A 21050-nucleotide genomic window follows, 5' to 3' on the forward strand; every position below is an offset into this window, starting at 1 on the left:
TCCCAGGTATGGAGGAGCTCTAACTTTCTTCCTTCCCAAACACAACCCCCACCGTCCACACCCCAGGTCTCCACTGAAAAAAAGAAAAGAGTTTTGGAGTTACTGAGGGAGTGCTGGTAGAGAAAACAGCTTATCTGAGGGTCTAAAAGCATTTACAAATATGAACTCAATGCGGGGCCCCACATTCAGGTTAATAATTAACATTTCTGCTCTTTGGGGACCTCGTTCTACCCTGACGACCTGCCCAGGGAAGTATTGGATCTCCCCACCCTTGACTGGTGCCTGCATTCTGGAGAATTCAGAGACGTGGCTCTTAATACGAGCAGCTTTTTTTGCCTTATAATATTTTTGATAGAACCACAGATATGCCCATGTTGGAACTCATATTTTTTGCCTTCCGGGTGGTACTTTACTTCTTTGCTTTGTGCCTAATGTGTATCATTTCATTCTGGTTTTCACATTCAGGACAGAACTTCTTAATCATTTTTAGATACACAAAAGTAGGCATATTCCATCTTACTGTGCACAGTATTATCCAAAGAGTAAACTGTGTTTGGCTAAAACTCAAGGGTTCCCACAGTGAAATCCTAACTTTAATCAATGGAGAAATCTCAGAAAATTGTTTAGAAGAAATGCACAGTTAGAGAAAGAGAGCAAATATCATAGTCCCAGAATTCTTACTTTTTGGAAGACTTTTAAAATAAGAGCGTTATATTTCCAATGTGCTTTCTTCCTCTCTCCTCAACACTCCTGAAGCTTCCTATTTCAGATTACATTCAGTTAACACCAGAGGGTCTGAATCTGTGACCGTAGCTTCTGAAGAGTTCATAGCCATCAAGTGGCAAATCATTTGGGAATCTGGATATAAGATTCCAGTTCTGGAGGCTCAGAATCAATGGGGTGTTTCTACTTTATTTTTGGAGTGCAAAGTTGATCACACCACCCCATTTTAAATCTTCAGTGGCTGCTCATTGATTTCAGAATAAAGGACAAAATTCAGGATCGAGTCCGCCGAGCTCTGCAGGGCCACATTGTGCTGAGGCCTCAGCCCCATCTCCGTGTGTGGTATCAGAGCCACAGAGGTCCCCTCTCTTCTTCACTGGCAGATGCTTCCATATCTCTGTGCCATTGTGGATGCTGATGCCTGTCCTAGGAGTGCTCCCTACTTTTTATGCCTGTTGGAGTGTCCCTTCATTCTTCAATCCCTGCCTCAAGGGATATCCCCTCTGCATAGCTTTCCCTAACCCCTCCAGGCAAGGTTATTATGATTTGTCTCTTTACCTCTTGCTGTTTCTTATGACAACTTAAGCTTTTGGAGGGGAGCTACTGTATAGCACTAGGTGTTCTATCACCAGCACCTCGCATAGTAGCTGGCAGAATGATGTTCTGGGGAGAGTGATCTGTACATATCACCCACTCCCATCCAGAGCTATAAGCCTCAAATGCTGCCAAGAGGAAGCCACCCAAGCTGAGCTCCAGGTCGCTTCAACCAGAGTAGCCTCGCTTTCATCTGTTGACAATCTGGGCTTCCATAGTAGCACGCATTAGGCACATGTAGATGTTTTTTAAGTGGATGGATGGATGCATGTATGGATGGATGCCTGGAGGATTGATTAGGGTACAAAATCTTAGAATTCAAGCCAGTTAAACAAACCCACAAATATTTATTAAGCACTTATGTACAGTGTTTCAGTGAGATCTAAAGAGGTCTCTATAAGGAAGTAAATAATTCAATGTCCATGTGAAGGAGTTTGGGGTTAGGTAGTGAGTTACATTACATTACACTTGTAATGTAAGTTACATTACAGAATAAGTTACAAAATAAATTACACGTTACATTTAAAATACCCAGGAATTCCAGAGCTGAACAACAATACAAGTTCCACAGGCAACTTTTGAAGCTGAAGCAGTAGATGCAATTCTAAACTGAAGTAAGGAGGTCTAGTGCCTGTTTAAGTAATGCTTTAAATAATGTACTATTTTTAACTTGCCAAGTACTTTTCCATAGATAACCTTCTCTAAATTCACTATTGCCATGCTTGAAAGTATTGTTACACATACTTTAAGGGAACGTGAAGTAAAATAATAATTATAATAGTAATAATAATTATTATTATTATAACAACAGCAGTAAATAGATAAGTGATGAGCCCAGGTTTTCATAGCTAGAGAGCACCAGAGCCAAGAAAGAGGAATTCACATCTGTCCAACAGTGGCAGGTCCAGGTTTTGTGGGGCCTAAAGCATATGCTATTGGGGTGGGGGAGCTTCTTAAAAATAAGAAAACATTATTACACATACAAAATTAAAGTAAATATTTAGAATGAGAAAGAAATCACAACATAATATTGTTTTTATTAATTGCTTGACATACACTGATGATGCTTTTCTTCCTTACACATTTTTGGCAGTGTACTTTGTTCAGATTTCCAGCCCTGGGGTTAGGCCTGTACTCATCTGTCAGGACCAAAGTTAGGGTAACCAGTTAGTTTAGCATAGTTAGAAACAAAGCCACTAAGACTGGAATAAGAATTGGCCTCTACTTCAGGTGTGTGCAAGTTCAGAACACCCAGTGGCATTCACTTATGACCTCACCTACTCCTTCCCTTTAAGGGTAGTCAGGTATGAGCACATTTTAAAACTGAAAAAAGTTTTTGTTTGAAGAGTCATTAAATGGTCCTTGAGATAATCAGAAAGTGTGTTGCTAGGGTGATGGGGGAGGTGTCATCTTTTTCAGATCTGCCTCACTCCTCAATCAATATTAAGCAAAACAGTTTCTCCTTAATATCAGTCCTCATGTTATGTCCAGCTCTAAACATGTACATGACATGCAGACAGCACATCAGCCATATTTGGTGAGAGAATGAATGAAAGAATGGCAAGGCCATGTTTCATATTAAAGAATATCATCCAGAGTGGTTATGCTGAAGCACCCATTCTTGTGGGCCAGAGAGAGAATATTGAGAGGGATTCCCTAATAGATAGCTGCTGGAAAGAGCGCTTTCACCATTATCTAAGAAGTAGGACAGTTTATACAGAGGACAGGAGCAGAGGGGAGGCAACGGGGTCAGTCAGAAAAAGAGCAGGAGTTTCTGGGACTTTTATGCAATTCTCTTAGCTGTGTACCCTAGAAAAATTCTTCTTTTCATAGCATAGGAAAATGAGTCTTTGCTAAGTGGCCAGATATTGCTGTTGATTTCATTGTAAATTTCTTGTTGATCTTGTAAGAGGAACTGTTCTGGCTCACTTTCTGTGCTCTCATTTTACTTTCCAGCTTTCATACCTGTTTGTCAATTGATGGCGTTTTTCATTAGCCCTGATGAGTTGGTAATGTTGTTAACAGTCCTGTATATATATCCACAATAGAAAAAGGCGTTCTGTAAAGAACGGAGACAGAGGAGCTCTCTCTCTCCTCACTCACCGTTGGTACTCACTGCACTTTGGATGCCTAGCATCAGCCGGGTCTCTTTGTTAGTGTTCACACACGTACAGCATCTCGTGCTGTCTTTGGTAATCACCTCCCAAATTGCTCCATGTGTAAGCAGATTGGTTCTAATACCTATATAATTCATTGAGTTTCTGGTTTTATCTATCTTTTTTCCAGCCATGTAACTGCAGCTTTTCTGGGGCTCAGGATGAAGAACACCACTTTATGCCCCACATTCGTGTCTTTCCATAGAGCTCAGTTACTAACCCTGCTCCATACCAAGACCTTTTGATCTTGGTTACCCTCTTGTGCACCTTTTTAATTCTTCTCCAGTATATATTTCCTGTAATATGATATTCGTGTGGGAGCCTAACCATGGGGTTGATATGTTCTGACCTTTCGTGTTCAAATCATTTGTGAAATCTGCTTCCTGGCCTTTTCACTTTCAGGTTTCTGTCATTACTTCCTTCCATTATTTTGCTTCATTCACATCTGTGTTTGCTTATTGTGCACCCAAATATGTCAGATATTTCAATGCCAAAAAAAAAGAAAAAAATACACAAACATACCATCATCTTCTTTTTCTGAGTTATCATAAAATATGATTCCTAAATAGACCCTTGTAGAAGACGGTTACAAAAATGAAACAATCAAGTGTGGTGGAAACACAATGAACTTCTTAATAAACTAGGCTGGCCTGAACCCATGGAGAGAAATGGCATTATTAAGACCTTTTTCTGATATTTTCCATGCAGTGCTTTTATCATTTATTCCCCTAATCTTTGCTGGGCAACGTGTACCAGCCCTTCAGGTTTCAGATTCTAAAGCACTTTGCAAAGCTTTGAAACACTCTTCAAATTTTACAGTTATTGGTCCGTAGCTATCTCTCCTCCAAAAAACTATGAATGCCACAAGGAAGATAAGGAGTTTATCTGCTTGTTTACTGTTGTACCCCCATTTTAGAAAGATAGTAGGTCCTCAATGCATATTTGTTGGAGGTGTAATGAATTGATCTCACTAATTCTTTTCAGTGGTCATTAATCTTCAATATGGACCTTTTCTGTTTTATATATGTTTTATTCTAGCTAGATTTCTCTTCTTTTCATTCTTAAAGTGGTAGTGCTTTCTGACCTCCACTTCAATCTTGTCTTGTCTTTTATGTTCTTTTCCTTTTGCATTAGCTTTCAACTTCAGACACATCATAATGTATTTTCCTCCCACTACTGTCTGCCTCTCTATGGCTTTTGAATAGTTTGCTTTCCATCTTGAAGTGGATCTGTTTGGGGCCTAGAATAGAATTAAGGGTGCCACTTTGAGATAAATAATTCAAAATTATAATGCAAAATTGTAAGCAGACGCCTGGGGTTGGAGAGTTAGCCTCTACCCACTGAACACCTTTTGGTCCATTTCCCATAAAAGTGGCAGATACTATTGTCTAATCAAGACACTGAGAACAATTCTGAAAGCAAAACAAATTTAATTTAAAAAACAATTTAACAGAATCAGGAGATAAAAGTGGTGTATAGGTAAAGGGGTTGTGATGATAGTCAAGCAGAAGTAGGAATGAAAGGATAAGTCTGAGTCAGCAATTTGAGAGCTAACATCAGTGTGGCTCATGAGAATCAATTATAGCACAGTGAGTTACAGCTTTTGATTTGTAAAGGGTGGATTTCATTCATTAGCTGTGTGACCTCAGGTAAATTACTTAACTTCTCTGTGCCACTGTTTATTGTAAAATGCCACACAGAGTCTCTGTGATGTTTACATTGGAGCATTCATGGTAAAGTATTTCATGTAACGCTCAATAGATAGCAGTTGTTACAGTTATGGTTTGGTCAAACCATAAGAAAAGCCTTTGTTCAGAAACTGCAAAAGGAAAGAGAAAAGCAGGAGGGGGAAAAGCAGTATTAACTAAACCAGCTTCCAGTTTCCTTGGCATTATTCTGCCTTCCACACTATCCAGCCACCACTATCAGACTGTCTAGCTCTTGAAGTCCCCATTTCAATGAATGAAGTGAAATGCTTGCATTCAGAAGCAGATTACTGTCCGTGGTCAGTTCAAATGAGTCACAGCATATCAGCAGGAAATGAAATGTTGGCAGCACCTTGCAAGTCTCTCTCAAAACAGCATCACCAAAATGATGAGGGTTCACATTGCCCAGGCCATGATAAGTTTCCTTTGGGGGACTTTCACTATTTGACACTTGGTTATTGATGCTCTGACTGGAAAGCTCAAGGAAAAGGCCTGGTTTGTTCTCATGGTTCCTCTGGGGGAGAATGGAGAAGCTGGAGAGGCCCATTTTTCTAAGGCAGCTTGCCTCCAAGCTACAGACGATATCATGATGGTAAAATGATAAACACTGACGGTTACCACCCCACATTTGCATCTATATTCATAAAGCAGACTGCATTCTGTGTAGCAAATCCACTACCCTTGTTTATGATTTCTTTGTGCACCTGACACAGGGATCTGAACAAATAATCTCCCCCTAATGTTTAACGTTTCGGCAAGGCTCTCGCTTTTTTGCTTTTAGACATGTTCAAAATGTTCAAAAGGCCCGCTAAACACTATTTCTTGTTCTTGAAATACAATATTTTGAACTCTATTATTCCACCTTCATCTGCTCCCCATGTAATCTCATAGTGTGGAGTAATTTAAAAGAAATATTGTTCCTCTGTGGCTTTCTTGTTCTAACTTAAGACCAAATTCTGGGCTATTGTAAAGTTTAAAAAAAATACCTCAAAAATCTGAATACTTAGCTGTATTCACCACAAAGATTTTGTAGCATTTTTTTTCAAGAACTAAACCCTAGGTAGCCCATCCCATCCATTTCTCTAAACATTGGCTGCACAATTCAAAGTTTATTTTAAATGGTCAAGATGAAGCATGATTATATGAAGCATTTCTCCCTATTTTGCTCAAACCCTGGAGGCTGATTTGTCCTGGCTCAGCTCTGGAAAATCAGTCTCAAGGAGATCAGAGAGGGCATGGAAATCTTCCAGGTAAACATCTCACCCCTGCACGGACAGTGTGTGCTCAGGCTGGTCCAGAATTCTCCGACCTCTCACGTGCAGTTTGGTATTGAATTTCTGATGTTGTCCTGGGATCCACTAAGTATGCTATGCTTTGGTTTGTAGTAAGCCTCGATATTATAGGCCTTCTACATTTGGAGTGGAATTTCCGAGGCTACTCTAGGCCTACTCTAGAACTAAACTCATTTTATAACATGGCAGGTTGTGGCAATAGACCAATAATAACTCATCTTTTTATTATCTTTTATTATCACCATCACTTCAGGATGAGGGATTTTTTTGCAGATTCCATTTAAAATTCCCATTTCTTTTGCCTCTTCCATCTGTATTACCCTCTATAAATCTTAAATTACAGCATGTCTTAAACATGTTTCTGTCATCAATGTGTATCTGCTTTTAATATATAACATTTAAAATTATACATAGCTGTGGATGTCACTTATCTGATAATCAAAGAGTGAAAGGGATAAAAGGAAGTGTAGCTTTGGCCAGACATGACCCAGGATGAAACATCATTAGGTTGCTCCTGGTTTTTGAGAGTGGGACTCCTTTTTCAAACAGGGTAGAAGAAGCTGTCTTTAACATGCATGGCCAGCCATCAAGGCAAAGCATGACGGATGCCGTTTAAACAGAGATCGTATCTCTGCAACAGCCAGTAAACTTTTTTTGGAAAGAAGTGTTCATCGAGGACTTAGCATCAACTTTGTATGTAAATGTATACTAAAAATAAACCATGCATTATGGATGATAGGTACATGGCTCTGTCTCAAGGATTTTGCAGACTAGTTGGAAAGCAAGCCCCTTACCTACAAAACATTTCATCCAAACGTCCATTTTCATTTCCAACCAATGTGTTGTGCTGTTTTTTTTTTCCTACAAGAGACTCCAGACTAGCTGTCGGGGTGACAGACACTCTGCCTTATCACTAGCTCCATGTAGACCAACATATGGAAAAGTAAAAAAAGGATCTGCAGCCCAAACAATGTGCTTCTGTTGCTTGTTTCAGAGTGTTCTGTTGGGCTGGTGCTCTAGCTGTCCCACTGATAATGTTTTCTGGTCCTAAAAATGATGAAACCAAACATAAGTTAGAAAAGTATCCAAAAGGAACAAAGGAAAATGTTGAAAATATCTGTTGTCTCAAATGATATGTTTTCATTTGATTTCATTGACAATGTCTGCAGATCTACAATATTTGAAATGTATGGCTCTCCGTTGAAAAATTTAACTTTCAATATAAGCACATTCCCCAGTAAAGAACTATAGGGGTATCAGTGAGTGACATGTTAACACGAAGTGACTGTTTTTGAGAATGTACTCCCAGCATTTTCAATATTTGGCACACAGAGGTACTTCTATGTTTTTCCTCTCTTTCTGCATATTTGGCCTCTGCCTCTGCATTCAGTATGTAGATCAGTCCTTCCTTATAGCCCTGGACCCAAATTAGGAACCCCTAGTTCTAAGGTGAAAAGATGTTGCTCTCCTTCCCAACGTCTGGCTCTCCATCCTGAGGTTTGGTCCATGTCCTGTGTGTTTGGTAGAGGGTACCCAGGATAGGCTTCACCCTCAGACACTGCTTCAGAAAGCTAGGAGGTTGACTGCCCTCATGAACATTTTAATTTCGTTCCTTAAGATTCCATCCTGTAAGTGCAGCTCACTGTCTGTTGTCTGCATTGCACTTTTCTGAGCACTGTTTAGGTAAGTGGAGATTCTTTGTCTGGCAAAGAAATTCTGACCCCATCCTTTGCCCTATTGACTGAGAACATTGGCACAGGCAAGAGAGGCTCTGAGCACAGATGAGCAGCTTTTGAGAAATCCAAGGGGGCAAAGATGACAGCCTCTGACATGGGCAGGCATGGCAGAAAAGCATTAATTATCCATAACTACAAGCATTTCCATGTGCACACTTTCCACCTGCTGGGCCTAACTCTGTGACATTCTGACTTTACCTACTGTGGGAATCTCTAAAAGGTATCATCCTTAGAAACATTCTTTGAGTACTTGCAATGTGAGAACGTTTTGAGAGGTGCTGGACACCAAAAGGAGAAAAGACAGATCTCCCAGCCTCTAGAGACTCACAGTCTAGGGGAGAAATAATTGAACCAAAAAAGCCAAGATCCAAAGAACACTGTGTTTAGTGCCATTTCAATTGATGAAAATAATACACACCACATGAGTTTTTTAAAAAGAAGTAGTACTTTGGTCTGGAAATGTGGCTCTACACAGATGTGGATGTCTTGGAATAGACCATTAAGTTCCTGAGGACAAGGACTGTGGTCCATTGCAGTGGACCCTGGTGGGGTGAGATTTCAATAAGCTAAAAACAATAAGGTTTTTAAGTAGTGGATTGCCTGCCAGTTGGAGTTGTATGCACTTCCTCTTCCAAGTAAGAAACTAGAATGTAGAGGCAATCAGCCCTGTCTCTAAGTGTGTTAAGTTGAGTTATGTAGATGAAGCTGCTGTGGCCCTTGTTTGCACAGGAAAGCCTTGATAGATAAGAAAAAACACTGAGGCTGCAGGCTCCTGCTTTGAACTGTGCAGATGTGAGATGTGCAAAGAATGTTACAAGCCCCCTGCTTTGACACAGATAAGAGAAACAGAGAGAAGATAGAGCCCTGGGTCTCAAGGCTGAGAGCCTCGAGAAAAGGCAATGCCCGTGCATTTCAACCAGTGAAGACTTTTAGCAACCAGAATGTGAGAGAGTTGGGGAGATGAAGGATCCCAGTTAGAACTGTAGTTTCAGAAAAAGGAGAGGGCTATATACTGGCATAGGAAAAAACAGGAACTTTGAGAATCAACTGGTCTTCTAGAGAATCCTTTTTGCTTGGAGACCTCATCTCCACAAAGAGAATGTAAACCATGAACTTTGCAAACCACCTTCTATATCTCCAGCCACTTCCATTCTGGCTGCAGCCTAATAAACTTGTAAGCCCATGATGCCTGACTGACCTGAGGGTTCTTAATAAAATTTGATTGCGTTGAAATTTGGTTGCTAATCCCCTAGAAACTGACCCAGGGTTGACTCCACTCCCTCAGATTGTATAAAAGGATTCAGTGTCCCCAGAATCACACACATTTCCAGGTGAACCCAGGGGCCAGGGCACGTTGGTGTTTTGTGTTGGTTTGGGGAAGACATTTGGGGAGATATAAATTCTTTGAGCATTAAGTTTTTGTTCTAGCCCAAGCATGATAGTGGAATCTTCAGCAAATTTTTAACTTGTCATTAAAAATGCCTTTCATATCAGAATTTTCAAAAGCACTGATAGCTGAACAAAAAGAAAAGGCAAGCATTAGAATTATAAAAATAAGCAATCATTCATTTTGAATACAAAAGGAAAATGCACCCCTTTCGGAGTGTTTCAAGAAATAGAAAAGTGCATTTTTGCTTGCTGATAAATTGCTATTAAGGACACCTCTAAACCTATCAGCCATAAGAAGATTGCTTTGCCACTCTTTTTGTAAAGAAGGAAAATGAATGAAGTTGGAAAATGTAAAACCTACAATGTGTTTTCAATTGTAGATCATGGCACTTTCATCCCGAAATTTGGGGAAGATAACTTTTAATTACAGTAATAAGAACCACATGGGCAATGATTGATGTGAACCCGATGTGTCCTATTCTTTTATTAATCTTTTTAATTAGAGGCAAAAGAATGTTTTATCTGCTGGGAAGGAGATGAGCTAGGCCATGATGCTCCGCTGCACTTTGGGATGGAGAACCTGATTGCTCACCGAGGGTCCCTGTTAACCTGGGGCAGGAGGTGAGGGACCCAAAGCTGGGATCACTTGTTTCCAGCTGGGAAAGACTTTGCTTATACCTCTTGCTGCAAATCACCTGCATGAACAACCCTTTATTTTTTTTCTTTCTTTCTGTTGGATTGGTTTTCTTGGCATTGTTAAAACTGGGGAGTTAGGGAGAGAATTTAAATTGTTGCCACACCAGTGTTAGGACTTCCCATCTGCTGTGAAAGTGAAGGTGCAGAATTGCAATGGCGGATGTTAGAGCAGCTGAAAAGGGAGCCTGGCTCTGATAGGAGTGCATCAGGAAGTAGACTGAGGCCACAGAAACAAAAATAATGAAGTTAGCACTAATTAGAATTGCTGGGTGATGACAGAATGGACAAAAAAGAAAAGCAGGGTTGGGAAGAATAAGAAAACTAAGTAAATAATCAACAGATACAAAACATGATATAACACCCACTTAAATTTGAGAGGTTGATAGAAGTCAGTTCTTTGGGCTCTGTGGTATAGAATCATGTATTCATTCAACAAATTTTTATTGAAGTCTCACTATGCATCAAACTATGCCAGACCCTGGGGATGCTGTTATTGGGAAGATAACCTGGAAGAGTCATAATCTCGTGAATAATATAGGTACATATGTAAATATGGAGACACAATTAATCAATTACCTAACGGTGGGGAAGTCAGGGTAGAGCTGGACAAGGCAAGTAGCCCATGAGCGGACTGTTGAAGAACAGGAATTTTCTGGGTGTGTATGGAAGAAACTTGTTTTGGTAGAAAGAATAGCTTCTCAAAGCTGTGGAGCTATGAAACAGCATTTCCTATTTGGAAAACTACACAGAGTTAGGTGTGGGTCTGGATGGGGTGAATGGTACACAGTGAGGCTTGAGAAGCAGGTGGAAGCCAAGTGAAATAGGGATTCATCCTGTGTGTGATGGGACTCCACCGAGGGAGCTTAAATTAGAAGGCACTGGAGTGTGGAGGAGAAGAGCACAAGCTACAGCGTCAGAGAGACTCTGGATAATAGATTCACCCTTTACTAGGTGCTCAGATTGTGACAGCAGGAATGACACAGGTCTGTGTCTGAATCCTCCTAACTCCACTTACCATGCACTCCAAGCCTCTGTGTTCTTGTCCCTAAAGAGGGAATGATACTTCCCACAGAGTTTCACTGAAGAGACAATGATAAGGTGTGTAAATGTGTCTGGCAGGTAGTAAATGCTCAATAAATGTGACTTTCAGTTGCTTGTATAGTTCCTCAGTTAACAGAGATTTGTTGCAGAGAACTTCAATTTTTGAAATGCATATTATTATCTCCTAAGTCAGGGTGCTAGCCCCACTCTGGGAAAAATTGACAGAGGTTCAAGTCTAGATTTTCTAATGCACTTATGCAGTTCCCAAACAGCTAAGTCTTTCTCAGCCCACTTATCACACGTACTACATTCAAAATAGGTCAGCCCAATAAATACTTAAAAGGAAAGGAAGGCTTGGGAGGAAGAGTGAATTGTTAGGAGCTGTACTGAGGGAAAAGCGTTCATAAAAGACTTTGGATGATGACAACATCTATTCAAATAGACTTGATCCTGCTTCTTCTCCTTCAAACCCAGTTTGGAACCACCTAGACAAGCCTTTCCTTATGCAGGAAATGTATGTAGTACAAGGTGAAGGGTAGGAAAAAGAGCAGGGTACAGTGGGTTTGCTGAGACTGAAGGAAAGGTCAGGCCAGAGCAGAGGAAGTCTGAGCAACGTTGAGGAGGAAGTAAAATGGCTCAAGCGTGGCGTGGAAGACTTCAAGGTGGAGGGGCAACCTTCCACCCACCTCTCCCAGAGAAAGGAGGGCAGGACCAGAGCTAGGGACTAGAAGATGGTTTTTCGGCCATATCAGCGCCCGTGTTTCCTGATAGTGTTTCTCCAGTCCTCTCATTCTCCAATGCTGGTGTGTTTTACTTGTTTTATGATGCAGTTCATGTTCTTGGACTTTGATCAGTTGGGACACAGAGCACAAAGAGATAAATTTTGGCTTTTCTTTTTCAAAAAATTAAAGAGCTTGTAAGTCAGTACTGCTGAACATGACCCGCCCTTGGGTCTTTTTTCATTTGGACTGCCTCTCTGTGCATGCGTTGGGGAGAGGACCCACTGAAGGTGTGTTCAGATCCATTCGAATGCATTATCGCCCACAACAGACATCAAACTTTCTGGGCTATCCTCATGTATATAATGACCTGGAGGAGTCAAATTGTGGGGCTCTGGAAGAGAATGTAGGAAGAGAAGAACCAGCACAGGTTGACCCTTAGGGAAAGAGACCTATCATTAAATAACCTTTTTCCAGATAACACATGATCAGTTTTTTCAGGGTCCACTATTGTCTTTAGTGGGATTTGTTGTCAACACACCCCCAAGAGCATGAAAGTCTCCTTTCTTTTCTTTTCCTTTTTTTTTTTATTTTGAGGGGACAAAACAGGTGTTGGAGTGCTCAAATTAAGAAGCATAGATAAGGGTTTGGTGCTATGTTGTGTGCTGCCTCCCAGGAGTATCAGCAATGTCTTTCACCATGAGTGCTTGTTATAAAATCAGTGAAATTATATAGTAAGTGGCATTGATGATAGCAGCTGCTGGCTAACTTGTGTTTTAGGGTACCTGATGTTCCCCCACTCTATTCCTTTATCAACCCTCTTGGTATACCCCGTCTTGTGCTTCTTAATCAAGCACACCAACCTCTGTCTTCTTACACACACAACATGTTACTTGCTGGCTCTTGGAGGTGTGTTAACATGCCCATTGGAATAGTGAAGATTCTGAGATGCAATAGAAACTTGATTTAACCCAACATTTCATGTTAAATTGAGTAAGCTCTAGTTTTGTGGGACCTAGGATGGAAATTGCTGAGTAGATATTCTGATAATCTGATTATTCATGCTTAGGTAAGAAAGGCTGGTGGAAGAGATGCTTTTGGAGTTTCTGAAGGGTTTTTGACACCCAAACCATACCATGCTGGACACCATCTATTCATTCAATGGTCAGGCCAGCCCTCACCAGTTACTCACCATAGCTGTGTGCACATCTGTGACATAAGCATTTGTCAGTTGCTGCCCTCTTCATCTTGCATTTTTACTTCTGCATTCTCTCCACAGCTTGCTTCCCCCCACTCTTCCTCAGATGTTGAATATTTTCTTATTTGTCTGAGATTTAAACTTTTACTCTAGACCATTTAGGTTCTTTTGAGTTTTAGCCAGCATAGAACTGCTCCAAAACTAACTTCATCTCTTAAAGATTACTGACTTGATGGAAAGTTGGAAGCTTAAAGGGAACTGTAGAAAATGTTTTGACTTGTATTTTTCCAACTATCTTATTTCTGCCAACTGAAGATCAGTGGGAAGAAAGATAAAAGCAAATCCCTGGTTAATTTAATCCCAGTTAATTTATCTATCCCAGGATCTCATTAATTGATAAGTCATGTTATTCAACAAGCTATTGAGTACTTACTGTAGACTAAGTAACATCCGGGAAATTAGGAGTGCAAAACGTGGTAAGATATAGTCCCTAATTTATCAAATAGATGTTAGTTGAGAGTTTTGGACCTACATTTTTAACAATCAGGGAATTCTGATGTTGGTGGTCTGAGGACTAAATTTTATGAAAGGCTGGTGAGCAATGATTCACTTTTCTAAAACCTAAATTTATTTTCAAAGTAGGTGCAAGTAGAGAATGTTAAATGCCCTTTAATTCAGATGTCTGCTTCTATCTGCAGCATAGATGTTGAGTCCAGTCAGTAAAGATTTTGGTAAACAGAGCATATGTTGACAATATCTCAACTGATATTAATGGCCCCAACTGAATCATCTGTTAGTGGTAAGAATTGTCCAGGTTAACTCTCCTGGTGCCACAGATCTCTTCTGCTATATGTTACCCATAAATATTCTGTTGGTTTTCCAAATTTTTTTTAAATGGTGCTAACCCAAGTGTTAAGGGGAGCAGAGAGAGGGGTAATGCTCTTGTTTGCCTAAAAAGCCTCAACATTAGTGAAGGCAGCAGATTTAAGCAGTTTATATAACCCTCTTTGCTCATGAAAAGAAGCTCCATTCAGTTTTGGCATTGGTTTCTAATGTTCTGTCCTTTTGCCTGTAATTAGAGCACTGATTTAAGTCCTAACAAAGTACTTTAAAAGGTACAGGACACTCTGGACCTACAGAGGGAAAATAGAAGGCTCTGCTCTTCTAAATGAGTATCCCTTGGACTGGATATGGAGAACCCCGGGGTCAGGGCTGTGAGCATGCCCCAAGCAAAACAGCATCTACATTTTCAGATCTTGGAACAGCTATTTAGAGAGGGCATCAGTTCAGCCCAATAACCTGCTCAGATCAAAATATAATAGTGGTAGTGTGTTCATGGGGTATTGTATTCTGTGTTAGCGTGAAACTCTATAATCACTTAAGTATGTATGATTAAGCAAGGGAGCTTTGACATTCGAGAACATAACACTTAAGATTTATAGCTTTTTATAAGCAAATGACCCAAAGAGTCAGGCCTCTAATTTATGGAGCTGATGTTCAGCCAGAACCCATCAGTTTATCTCAGCTGGTTGTTCACGGCTGACATCTCTTCTGATTGGCTGAATGTTCATTCTGATCAGTTGCTAAACCTTTACTGGGCTTTACAAGTTTTTGTTAGCATCCCTGTGATGTGTGGTTTTGTGAAGACCCACTTATTATGAGTCAATAGGCCCAGCTGGATCATTTTCATCAAGTCTGAAGGGGGCTCTTTCAGTTTTCAAATAGACTTCACAGAACAATATGTTTTATTGATGTCCACAAAAATAAGGATTTTCAAAGTTTTAAGATATATTTATCAAGAACGTGAAGAATCTGTGAAATTGCAGGTCAAATCAGGCAAACACGAGCTGTTTACATATTTTTAAACCTAAGCACATGACAGTCATTTTCACTGTTCTCCCCATCAGACTTAGGTTTATAAAGAGAGGCTGTTGTCCCTCCCTTTATTTAAAAATTGTGATTTCAACAACCTACTGGGCTACCACTGGGGATACAGTGAAGAAAACAGACACGGTCACTGCTCTCATAGAGTTTACATTCTGATGGAATCACGATATGTACCTACCTTTATAACACATTTCTATCACCCCCCCCAAAGTGTCACGTGACTACCATTGTAGTCACTGCTGATACTTTACTTCTCTCACTACTCATGTTTACCAGACCTCTAACTACTGTTCTCACCCTCTCAGAAACACTTTAGTCTATTTGTGTGCTTCTCCAGATTAAGCAAGCAATTACTATATTACAGGCATTATTTTAAGCATTTTTTATCTATCATTTAATATAGCCTACCGAATAGCACTGTGAGAGGGGTACTGCTACCAAACCTGTTTTGCAGATTAATAAGCTTAGTTTCATAGAACTTAAATAACTTGTTCAAGGTTATAAAATTCACAATGATAAAGCCTCAATTCAAATTCAAGCAGTCTTATTCCAGAGCTGGTGAAGACATAATGATTACTCAAATTGAGTCAACAATAAGTAGATCAGTTTTAAATATTAAGGAAATAAACTTAGTGTATGCTATGCAGTTTCCCTTGTCTAAACGCTGAGAGTCTGGGTGAAAGTCATTGACTTTCCTGGTTAAAAGGGATCTTAGACCTCTCCAAGAGGAACCAAGAAACAGTTTCTTCAGCATACCTCTAAATGAAAATCATTCAACTTAAGGACAACAATGCGGTGTGTATTACATAAGGTTCTCCAGAGAAATGGAACAAATAGGAGATATATATATACACACACACACGCATATACATACATACATACATACATACATAGACATATATATGTATTATTTGAGGAGATTTATTATAGGCATTGGCTTACATCGTTATGGAGGTTGAGAAGTCACACAATTTGCTGTCTGCAAGCTAGAGACCAGGAAAACTGGTGATGTAATTCAGCACAAAGTTGGAAGGCCTGAGAATCCAGGGCCAATGATGTAAATTCCAGTTTGATTCTGGAAACTCAAGAACCAGGAGGCCAATGTCAAGGGCAAGAGAGGATAGCTGAAGCAGAGTGAACGAATTCACCTTCCTCTGTCATTTTGTTCCATTCAGTCCCTCACAGAATTGGATGATGCGTCCCTGCCTTGGTGAGTGTGATCTTATCTCAGTTTACTGATTCAATGCTAATCTCTTCCAGACACACCCTCAGAGACACAGGGAGAAATGTTTACCAGCGCTCTGGGCATCCCTTAGCCCAGCCAAGTTCACTCATAAAATTACCCATCACAGGGTGCTTGTCACTTCATGAGCCAAACCATTATACTCACATAAACTTCACTTTGAAGACTGTTTTTTATCCTGAGGCACTGATATATTCCTTTTAGTAATTTTCATTCATTGGGCTATTTCTCACTTCTAGAATGATCCAGAATACATCTACGCTACAAGGCCCTCTTTCGCGTCTCCAGCTCTGAATTTCCTCTTTTATCGTCCATTTTTCAGAGATGTCATGGGTGCCTATGGCCATATTTGTCTCACAAATGTGATTTACTACACTTATACAACACTGGCCTTCACAGAAGTGTTTTTCTTTTTAATTACAATCTAGTGAATATTTAAAAGTTGGGAGATTTTTATGTAAAATAGTGGATCGCCTTCTTCTCGTATAATGATACTCTCTAAAGTACTTTCCAAGTAACCACTGCTCCATGAGACAGGGAGTCTCCTCTACTCAGATCCCTCTCAATGACTCAGCATCCTGCTTATGCTTTTATTTTTCTTAAGAAAAATGTTAATAATTCTTGGACTCGTTTTGCTGTCAAAGGATGGGTGGAGAAAGAAGTACTGAAATCTGCATTTTCAAGAAAAATAGGAATAAGAACAATTCATTAAGGAGGTGAAATGGTTCATTATACCTGGCCTGCTTTGCTCACATTTATTACTTGCTTGTCTCCTAGAAGGCTTTTGAGTTCATGATCTGGGCTTTAATTTTGTTTTTCCTATAAGATGTTTGCCAAGCTTCTTACCATTGTTCTCACACTCTCAAAAACACCATAGTCTGTGTGCTTCTCCAGATGTATTTCAACCAGCATGGAAGGCATGGATCTTTGACCTAGAATGACAGTTGGTGCCTTCAACGTCTACTTGCATTTCCTCTGCTTTCCGCCGCCATAATCATTTTTATCTATTTACTACACGTTAAATGTTAAGACAAAGAGGTAGTGTTCATTCAGGTAAATTTTCTTTGAGGCTTAGAGAAAAGTGATAAGGAGACAAATCTTCAAGACGTAACATGGCAAGGCCAGGCCAGGATCAGGTTTTAAAACACAAAGTGTGGAATTTCCCTGTTGGCTTTGTCAACCCAGGTGTCAGGATGTCATGAAACAAATTGGAGTCTCAGTAGAGCATCTACAGGCATTGTATTTTTAGGAAAAAAAAAGTGGTCTTTAACAACTATAACTGGGCAAGAGCTCATCTTTATAGCCCATTATATTGATAGAAAGAGCAACTAATGACCCCTCATTAAAATCTAAAGCCTCCAATTATTTTATTATTGTTATTTCATATCTATTGAGTTCTAGCTTTAATTTTACCCAGTTGGGTCTACAGATGTAATGTCTCAGTTGGTATGGAATTAATTTAGGCTTCTTTATGGACCAATATCCAGAACCTCTTCAACTATGGTAATTTTTTACTCCTCCCAACACACACACATACTCACACACCCACTCAATTCACACAAAATCTGTTCCTTATTTTGGTACACTTTATTTTACCTATAATTTCTGTAACAGGAAGAATGGAGGAAACTTGCTAGAAGAAGAAAAGGAAACATGACTTTATTCTAATCAGTTGTTGAAATAGGACTCTATACATACAGAATTTGTACTCTACCTATGGTTTTTATTCAAAACCAAGTCAAATTTTGTCCTCTCATTCCCTGAAATTTACTCCAATTGATCAGTGACTGAATAACGTATTTCAGGGAAAAGAAACCAAGGGGGGAGCATTTTGCTGAAGAGACTGACCAGTGTGCCCATAGCACACTGCCACTTTTGGGTGGTGTAAGAAAGGTCTGCCTCATCTTGAGACTTTATCTACGGAAGCAGCATCTATATTTCTATCCCAGCCCCTGCCCCAACAACTATAATGTACTTTCTATCTCATATATTTTCCTTTTCTGAACATTTGACATAAACGAATTATATAACGTGTCAATGCTTTTGAGATTTGTCCCTGTCAGAGCATATATCAGTAGTTTTTTCCTTTTTACCACCAAGTAGTACTTCATTGTATAAATATATCACATTTTGTCTGTCCATTCACCAGTTGGTGGACATTTAGATTGTTTCCAGTTTTTTACTATTGAGAGCAATGGTGCTAGGACTGCAAGTATTATGCAAGTCTGGGTGGGTGTATATTTTCATTTCTCTTAAGTAGATACCTAGGAGTGGAATACCTAGGTTATATGAGACAGTGAATTATAATAGGGGGCAGGGGAGTAAAGTCTTTTAATTCAGGCAAATTCAATTTTAGCTACAAGTCTTATGTTACACTGTAATGTAAGATCAGTCTCTAAATGTTTTTCATCTGTAAAATGGAGATACAGTAACTATCACATTGGTGTGTTGTGAGATACAAATGATGAAATATAGGTTAAATTACCAGTATAGGGACAAGCATGTCGAAGTTACTCAGTATTTGGTAGCTATTATTAATCAAACAAAATCAGGAAGGAAGAATTTAAGATCATAATTCTTCTAAAATTATCAGAGCAAAAAGTAACCACGTCTCAGACTTAACCATTTACTTATTGTGGACATCAGCAGATACTCAATTTTTTTGAGGCTTCACTTTTCTAATCTGTGTAATCCACCTTTCAGGGTGACTTTAAGGATTTGGTGGGATCATATGGATGAAAGAAACCAGCGTAGATCTTGTTCACTTTAGATGTTTAGTAAATGGTAGCCATTGAAATTATTTGAGGGAGCTTTCATATACTTATTTTTCTACAATCTGATTCCTCAAATGTACCAGGGTGAGTCAAAAATTATCTGCACTCCGGTTATATTAAAACTTCTGTTGACCACACTGTCTTATCAGCACTTTCTGTTCAAGGCTACTGTCTCCCCAGTCACTTCTGTGCAGGTGTGAACATGTTACATCAGTTCATTTGTAACTGTGGCGCGAGCAAAAATGGATGCCCCACTTGTGATTTGCATGAAAGAAGAGCAGCGTGCAGTGATTCTTTTCTTGTGGTCTGAGGGTGTACCTGGTGCTGTTATTTATCGAAGACTTTGTGTGCAGTATGGAGAAAGTGTTTTGTCGCAAAGAAGTGTGTATGAATGGATAGAGAAGTTCAAGAACGGTTGCACGAGTGTTAGCCATCAAGAAAGAGATGGATTCACTTCTGATGAAGAAGTGAAGACAGTAGTGCATTCGTGGTTCGCAGATCAGCCTAAAACATTTTTTAATGAGGGAATAGGAAATCTTGTTGACAGATGAACAAAGTGTACTGAAAAGCAAGGAGATTATGTTGAAAAATGATGTATTTCTTTTCTAAAAGTTAATTAAAATAAATTATACAGCAAGAGTGTGGATAATTTTTTCACCCTCGTATAACCTTTCTAGGAGCCCAGATAGAAGGTGGCCATTTACATAGACCTTTCATATATTAGGAAAACTGAGTCTCAGAATAATTAGCATCATATTTAAAATGATAGCTAATATTTATTGAGCATTCATTAATATGAGAATTTTATGTAGTTATCAGAGGGAATCTTCCCAATAACTTTACTAGTAAGTAGAGACACAGATTAGTAGACCCTCCTTTTTTATAAGTGAAGAAACTTTAGTTTATAGAGATTGAGGAGACAAGATGCAGAACCAGGACCAGGCTGTCTGTCTCCAAAACCATAATCTTAACCTTCATCTCTAAGGTCCTGTGTTCTACAACAAAGAATAAGCTCAACCCATGTGACTCCCAGCTCACGTGGGCTCTGTAAGACACATGTGCTCTGTGAAAGGTGATTTCTAAAATCAGATTAAATCTAACTCTTGCCCCTCTTCCCTATCTCCTTGCCCACTCACTAGAGTTGATGGGAAATCAACCTCAGTTAATTTTCTAGCGTCCTTCTCTGAATTGGAATTGCGTGAGATTCCTGGAGTTTGTGCAATCCAAGAACATAAGAAATTGGGGAAGAATCTTTTATCCTCTTGCTTTCAGCGCATCTGAGCACTTGTGAGATGCATAATATTCATGACAGTCTAAGCCTAGCAAATCCTTTGCTCATGACATCCACCTCTTCTATTCTCACACCCTGTCCCTGGAGACTCCCCCGTGACTTCCAAAGCCTCTGTACTTACTGTTCCTGTCCCATCTTCAATCTTCATACCTTGAGCATGACAGAATCTCTGTGGTTGGGCTACCCTTCTCCTTCCCTTTTCAAACAAACCCTCATAGTCTTAATTTTGCAAAGTAAAGACCTCTCAACTCTCCCCTGAGGAAAGGGAGGCTAAAACCACCAAACTCTATAGCCTTGGCTGCCCTCTTTAAAAAGTGTTGGAAAGAAGATTCCTAATATTTCATGGCAAACCTGTAAGGCACAGTTAATTTTCAGTGTGGTTATTCTGCCACATTAGCTTTTCGATAAATCATTGTGCTACAGGTATGTTGGGTATTTGAAAAAGCAGATTAGAGAGTAAGCTGACACGCTGCTGATATTTCACACACTCTGAAAGGGGTCTAGCATTTCCCTAAATCTTTGATTCCTAAAATACAAAACGATGACATTGTAACAGGAGATGTATATCTGAAGCACTGCTGGTCCCTGGAGTTACTGTTAGGAAT

This window comes from Hippopotamus amphibius, chromosome 1 (genome assembly GCF_030028045.1).
Source record: "Hippopotamus amphibius kiboko isolate mHipAmp2 chromosome 1, mHipAmp2.hap2, whole genome shotgun sequence".
Lineage (NCBI taxonomy): Eukaryota > Metazoa > Chordata > Mammalia > Artiodactyla > Hippopotamidae > Hippopotamus > Hippopotamus amphibius.